The following is a 7,586-nucleotide window of genomic DNA, read 5'->3' as shown; positions in this document are numbered from 1 at the left end:
ATATATATATATATATAAATACACACATATATATATATATATATATATATATAAATCATTCTGTGATTGCTGATTAAATAATTTAATGAGACCAATGTTGCTCTCAAATCTGATCCATATTTTCTAATAGCATGCATACCATTTAGTTATAATGGTGTATTTATATTGAATAATGTCTGTACAACACATGTTGTTCAGCAGAACATGAAGAAGAACAGCCAATACTCAGAAGCTGCTTGAATTACAACTTCCAGTGGGTGGCAGTGCAGCGTGTGAGGTTTTTAGACTTGAATTGATGTTTGAATGTGTGCTGTCTAAGCTATGCCCCTTTGTGTGATAAATTAGAAAATAACTGTATTTCAAGCACTGTTGAAAAGTGTGAGCATAGATGTTACAATGACATAAAACAAAAACAAGTGTTATACAAGAACAGTTTTCTTTATTGGTAAAGATCAACATATTTTCTCTCCTTTGTCCTGCAAAACTTTAGCTGAAATTAACAAATATTGGCTCCAATATGTACTTTCTTAGTTTGACTAACCCATAATTGAAAACTGATGAAGGGGATAAATAGTGACTTATGCACACACACATACACAAACACAAACAAAGCTGGGAGAGTCTGGCAAAAATCCAAAAAGGTACTGACAGATCTGCTCAACAAAACCTCCCTCGCACTCACTCACACACACACCCCTCCTTCACTTCACATTCTGGTTGACCCTTATATCAGTCCTGCTGCCTCTCCATCAATATAGCCACAGGCTGTCAAGTATGGCTATGCAGTGAAGTTGTGAAATGGGTTTCAGACAGTGGTTCATATTGTTAAAAAGTTTTAGTCTTTTCTTTTTTGTACCATACTTACCATCTGAGTGAAGATTTCTTTCACCATGTAACATCTCTTTGGTAATGTGTATAAAAGCACTTCAGACATAAAATTATGTAAATAAAGTTAATATGTCTAATAAAACTTTATTTTGGACAACTACATAAAAAATACATAGATCAACAAGCAGTTCACCTATGACCCCCATCTCTGAAGGATTTGAATAGTGATTGTAGTTTTTGAGATGAGTGTTTCTCTGGACTGGAATTGAACAGGGAATGTAACTAAATCTTAATGTTTTTGGAGCAAGATAATAAAGTTGGTAGGTGAGCTACACTGTGTAGAAGAATAAAGGTAGGATTTTTTAAATTATTATTTTTTTGTCTAAGGTGACGCAGAGTAACAAATCATGATGAGTAAAGGGAGAAACTTTATCCAATGAGCAGGTGAAATGTTGGAGCCAGGGGGTAGCCAGTGGTGTCCTTGAACAGTTAGTCTTTAGTCACCTTAGAGGCACCTCAACCATTTGAGGAAACTATGCCTTTAAGTAAACCAGCCACTAGGGAGCACAAGCCAGTGTATCTCTTGTGCTGGTCCCAAGCCTGGGTGAAGAGCCTGTGATGTAAAACACTTTTGCCAAAAGTACTAAGTGAGTTCATATAATTGACACCATACCAGATCAGTTGAGGCCCGGGCTAGCAAAGATCGCCACCAGTGCTGTTGACAAACAGGGTGCTGGCAGAAATTGTGCTACTGTTAGTCAAACACCACAAGGAGGGAAACGTGTCAGGAGACAGAGGAAGAATAGGAAAGTCAAGAATGTAGGACTGAGGGTTGCATCTCTAAATGTGGGAACAATGACAGGCAAAGGTAAAGAGCTGGCTGACATGATGCAGAGAAGGAAGGTAGATGTTTTATGTGTCCAAGAGACCAAGTGGAAGGACAGCAAGGCTTGCAGCATTGGAACAGGGTTCAAACTGTTTTATCATGGCATGGACAGAAAGAGAAAAGGGGTGGTCTTGAAGGAGGAGTTGGCAAAGAATGCAGTAGAGGTGAAGAGAGTGTCAGATAGAGTGATGTGCCTGAAGGTAGAAGCAGAAGGTCAGATGCTAAACATTGTCAGTGGTTATGCTCCACAGGTTGGATGTGATGAGGAGGAGAAAGATAAATTTAGGAAGGATTTGGATGAAGTGATAGAGTATTCCCAGGGAGGAGAGAGTGGCAGTCAGAGCAGACCTGAATGGACATGTTGGTGAAGGAAACAGAGGGGATGAGGAAGTGATGGGTTGGTTTGGTGTCAAGGAAAGAAACCAGGAAGGACAGACAGTGGTGGATTTTGCCAAGACAATGTAAATGGCTGTAGTTTACACTTATTTTCAAAAGAGGGAGGAACATATTGACCTGTAAGAATGGAGGAAGGAGTATGCATGTCGACTACATTCTGCGTAGAAGAGGAAACCTGAGGAAAATTGGAGACTGTAAGATTGTGGCAGGGGAGAGTGTGGCCAGACAACATCAGTTAGTTGTGTGTAGATTGACTGTTGATGTGAAGAAGAGAAAAAGAGTAAAATCAGAGAAGAAGACCAAATGTTGGAAGATGAAGAAGGAAGAATGTTGTGAGAAATTGAGAGAGGAGCTGTTGAAGGCTCTGGGTGGTAAGAAAGAGCTTCCGAATGACTGGACTACTACAGCAACAGTAATTAGAGAGACAGGTAGGAAGGTACTTGGTGTGTCATCTGGACAGAGAATGGATGATAAGGGAACCTGGTGGTGGAATAGTGAAGTGCGGGACGCTGTTCAAAGAAATAGGTTAGCCAAGAAATATGACAGTGAGAGGACTGAAGAGAGGAGACAGGAATATAAGGAGATGCAACATAAAGCTAAGAGGGAGGTAGCTAAGGCAATGGTATCTGACTGCATGGGTGGTCTCATTTATCAAAGGCTGAGGTGTGAGCTTGGGGTATCTGATTTGTAAGGGGGGCACTAGATCCACAGTCTTCACACAAGACTCTGGATACTTAGAGAGCAGCTTATGTGTAGTAAAACACACAGATGGCCTAGAGTCAGTAACATAGTTATTGGTAGAGGCAGAGCTGAAGAGGGCAGCAGTGGAAGAGTTAACTATCCGACAACTCCTGGCTGGAGATGGAGATTTAACCTCACTGCCAAGAAAGGTGTCAAATGATATAGGTTTATGATCAGAAAAATCAGCATCCCCAATTTCTAAATTAATAACAGATAAACCATAAGTTAAAACTAAATTAAGTGTGCAAACCTGCTAAGTGGGACCCACAACACACTGCACAAAGTTAAAAGACTGTATAAGATTTTGTAATGAAATAATACCTGTCTGATATTATCCATAATTTAAACGGATTCTTTCATTTTTCTGGACTGAGTAATATCGCGTTTTGAATATTAAATGTAGACAGAAACGTGTTTAAATTTCTGACTCACCAACAACAGTGAGCCATTTAATTAAAAACGATTTAAACACATCACACATTTACAATAATTGGCAGATTGATTACAATAACACAGCTTAATTAATGAGCTTTACAATGAGAAAATCATACGGCCATGATTTTCACTTGCAACTGAAATACAACAGACATTTCTGAAAATATCTGGATTAATTACTGGCAGATAGAAGAGTTTTAAAGATGGGAAAATGAAGGAGTTTAAATGGAGAGGAAATGGATGAGGGAAAAGTGGGTTGATAACGAACGGCACCCTCCATCCGAACCCAGCTCCACCTTGGTACACTTCGGTAGTGAGGGACTCGTTACCTTGTAGAAGATGTCTCCACTGGTACGGAGTTCCATTTAACGCTACCTTTCCAGCGTCTCCGTAGGAACAGCTGCGAATCGTCCGAAGTAGTGACGGTACTTCGTTCAACACCACGCTCACCTCTCAGGTGGACTCACATGAGCTGTGAGCCCGTCAGAGGTTCCACTCAGATGTGGAAGATTCCATAATCCCCACGAGACTCGGAAGAACTTCGGATCATGTCTGGAACTTCTTGTTCTCTCCAGCAACTTTTCTGTTCGGTTCTGCTCTCCGAACTGAACTGCGTAGTTCCCGTTGTTCTGCTGGAACTAGGAAGTGTCGACCCTTTTAAAGAGGTCACTTCCGGTTCCTTCTGGGAACTTCCTGATTGGTTGAAGGAACCAACAGGGGTGTGGTTTTAGTGACGTCAGAGGTTATTACAAGTCAGAAAAACAGCGGAATGTTTTTGGAACAGACGGAGAAATGTTTTTGGAACAGACAGAGAAATGTTTTGAAGAACAGAGACATTTAGGAGCCAGTCTTCCTTCTATCTGTCTGATAGAGATAAACATGACATTTCGTTCCGATAAACATGTTTTTGACCGAAACTTGACTTCTGACCCACATCACAACTTGCTCATTTCAGACAGAAGATCAAAAAAATGCATAATTACTTGTAACAGGCATTTTAACTTGATTTCTACTTTGAATGAGGATTAAAAATCATTTATACTGTTTCACAGTTGATTTAAAATGAGTAGTTCACTTCAACATTTAAAATGGTTTGAACTAAACACACTTTGATTATCAAGATATTGTAAAATAGTAATGATAATAAAAGAGAGTGTTCTTTCAATTGATCAGTGCAGGACACTTAGAAAGTCTCTGGATGAGCTTAATTCGTGCCTCTGGACTCAAATCAATGAAATAACAGTTTCTGTCCCAGGAAGGCTTTTGACCTGAGGCTTAGTTCACTACAATTTAACAACTTTTGAGTGAACAGCTATTCAGGGCAACACACATGAACATTAACCCCCCGACAATTATAACCTGGTCATATTGAAGCAACAGTCTAGTTAAAAAGTCTGAGAGTTTGTTCATTAAAACTTTATCATACTTCAGTGGTCTGTAGATGACTGCACACACCCCACAGTACCAGCTGGGATCAACCCAGCTTAAAAATAACAGTTCAAAGCAGGAATAAAGAACCGGTGCATGGAGTTGTCTGCAGTTCAAATGTTTCTTAAAAACAGTTAATATTCTTCCACCTCTGTCAGATTGTCACAGTTTGTCCCCTAGCTGTCTGGTATTTCTGTCTTCCCCTTTTTCTGCTTATTGTGTTTGTCAATCTGCTCTTTATACTTTTGTGTGATTCTGATTCTGTTTTCTGTCACTTTCCACTCACTCCTCAGTCTGCCTCTCCAGTCTCTTCATGTGTTTGGTCAACGCTAGATCTGTTACCAACAAAAATTTTATCCTCAGGGATTACTTTCAAGAGCACGATTTGGACTTTCTGTGCATCACAGAGACTTGGATGTCTCTGGGTGAGTCTAGCGCCTTGATAGAATTATTGCCACAGAACTGTTTGTGTTTTAACACACTGTGGCCATCAGGCCGGCACGGTGGTGGATTATTAACAAAATTCAAATCAACTTATGACTGTAAACAACTGCCCATCCCAGTTTCTTGCGTCAGCTTTGAGCTGAGCGTCTTTGAACTCGGACATTCATCTCAGACTTTATTTGCACTCGTCTACCACCCACCTAGATTTAAGGATTTCATAAATGAGTTTTCTGACTTCTTAGCTGAGATCACACCAAAATATGAGCATCTTTTCATTATTGGGGACTTTAATTTGCATGTGTGCCGTCCTGAGAAGCCCTTGGTTAAGGACTTTTTAGATTTATTGGACTCATTTAATTTAACTCAGCATGTAAACGGTCCCACCCAATAGCGTGGACATACACTGAACCTTGTTTTAACTCATGATATGACTGTTAATAATCTTGTTATTGGTGATAATGTTTTTTCAGACCACATGCCAGTCCGGTTTGAGTTCACCCTCCCCCATCTAACTCCTAAGTCGTACATTCCTGCACGAAGCACTCGGACCATTAACCACTTCACTGCCGCACGTTTCACAGATGTTTATAACTCTGAAATGATAATTCAGGCCCCAGTGTTTCTCATCACCACTGAAGAACTGACATCCCTGTTCAACTCTGTCTGCTTAAAGACTATGGATCATGTCGCACCTGTTAAAACCTAAAAATCAAAAATCAAAGCAGAACCTTGGCTGAGTGACGTAATCAAGGCCGTTAAGCAGCAATGTAGGAGGGCGGAACGAAAGTGGAGGAAAGATAGGCTGCAGGTCTCTTTCCAGATACTTAAAGAGAGTTGGCACCGTTATCAGAAAACAGTAAAAGCTGCTAAATCAAAATTCTTCTCTGATATATTTACCTCAAACTCTCACAACCCACATGTCCTCTTCTCCACCCTAAACTCTGTTCTCCACCTCACTGAACTATCACCTCTGGAAGTCTCGACTGAGCTGTGCGACAACTTCTTACATTTCTTTTTGAAAAAAATTGCGACCACCAGGGCTCTCATTTCCCCTCCAACTCATGACCCATCCATCCCATCTCAATCTGTAGCTCCTTTTGACCATTTTGAACCCATCACTCTATCTTCTCTAGAGCAGGTCATGTGCAGCTTGAAACCTTCTGGCTCCCCCTTTGATGTGGTCCCCCCTCGACTACTAAAGGAGGTGTTTCCAACTCTACGCACGTCCATTCTTGCCATAGTAAACAGTAGTTTATCTACTGGCGTGGTGCCAAAATCCTTTAAACATGCTGCTGTCCAGCCTCTCCTGAAAAAAACAAACCTTGACCCCTCAGTCGTATCCAACTTATGGCCTGTCTCCAAACTCCCATTTGTTTCTAAAGTACTGGAGAAAATAGTCGAGTCCCAGTTGAAGTGCTTCCTGGAGGATCACGCCATCTTAGAGCTTTTCCAATCTAGCTTTAAACCTCTCCACAGCACTGAAACTGCTTCTGAAGGTCTTTAACGACATCTTCAGATTCACAGATACCGGTGATTCTGTGCTGCTTGTCCTGTTGGACCTCACAGCCGTCTTTGACACAGTCGACCATGAGATCCTCGTTGCTTAGTTGGAGCAGTGGGTGGGCGTCACAGGATCAGCCCTCATTTGGTTCAGATCTTACGTCACTGACAGATTCTTTTGTGTCTCTATCAAGGATTTCAGTTCCGCAGAGGCAGAGCTTAAATGGGGGGATCTGCAGGGGTCCATCCTGGGTCCCCTCCTATTCTCTGTATACCTGCTGCCGCTTGGTGCTATTTTCCGGAAACACAACATGCCCTTCCACTTCTATGCCGATGACTGTCAAATTTACTTCCCCCTAAGACACAATGGTACATGTTCTATTCAACTGCTGCTCAACTGCCTGGCTGACATCAGGGACTGGATGGCTTTAAACTTCTTAAGTTTCAATGAAAAGAAGTCTGAAGTCATGTTGTTCCCTCCCAACGACACAATCACAAACCACTGCATCGACCTTTCCGCTCTAACCCTGTCAGAAAAACAAAGAGTCACTAATCTGGGCGTGATAATGGACCCTTCCCTGAAGCTTAACGATCATGTAAACATGATCATTAAATCATGCTTCTTCCAACTGAGGCGGCTGTCTAAACTGAAGCCCATATTGTCCAAAAATAACCTGGAGACAGTAATACATGCATTCATTACATCTAGGCTGGATTACTGCAATTCGCTCCTGTTTGGTATCAGTCAGACCTCCATTGCACGACTACAACTGGTCCAGAATGCAGCAGCCCGATTTTTAACCAGTATAGGCAAAAGAGAGCACATTACACCAGTTTTGGCCTCACTGCACTGGTTACCGGTTCACTTTCGAATCCAGTTCAAATTACTCATGTATGTCTACAAATCACTGAACAGTGTCGCCCCCCC

This window comes from Nematolebias whitei, chromosome 15 (genome assembly GCF_014905685.2).
Source record: "Nematolebias whitei isolate Nwh7 chromosome 15, NemWhi1, whole genome shotgun sequence".
Classification (NCBI taxonomy): Eukaryota; Metazoa; Chordata; class Actinopteri; order Cyprinodontiformes; family Rivulidae; genus Nematolebias; species Nematolebias whitei.
Note: the sequence above shows the minus strand (reverse complement) of the source record.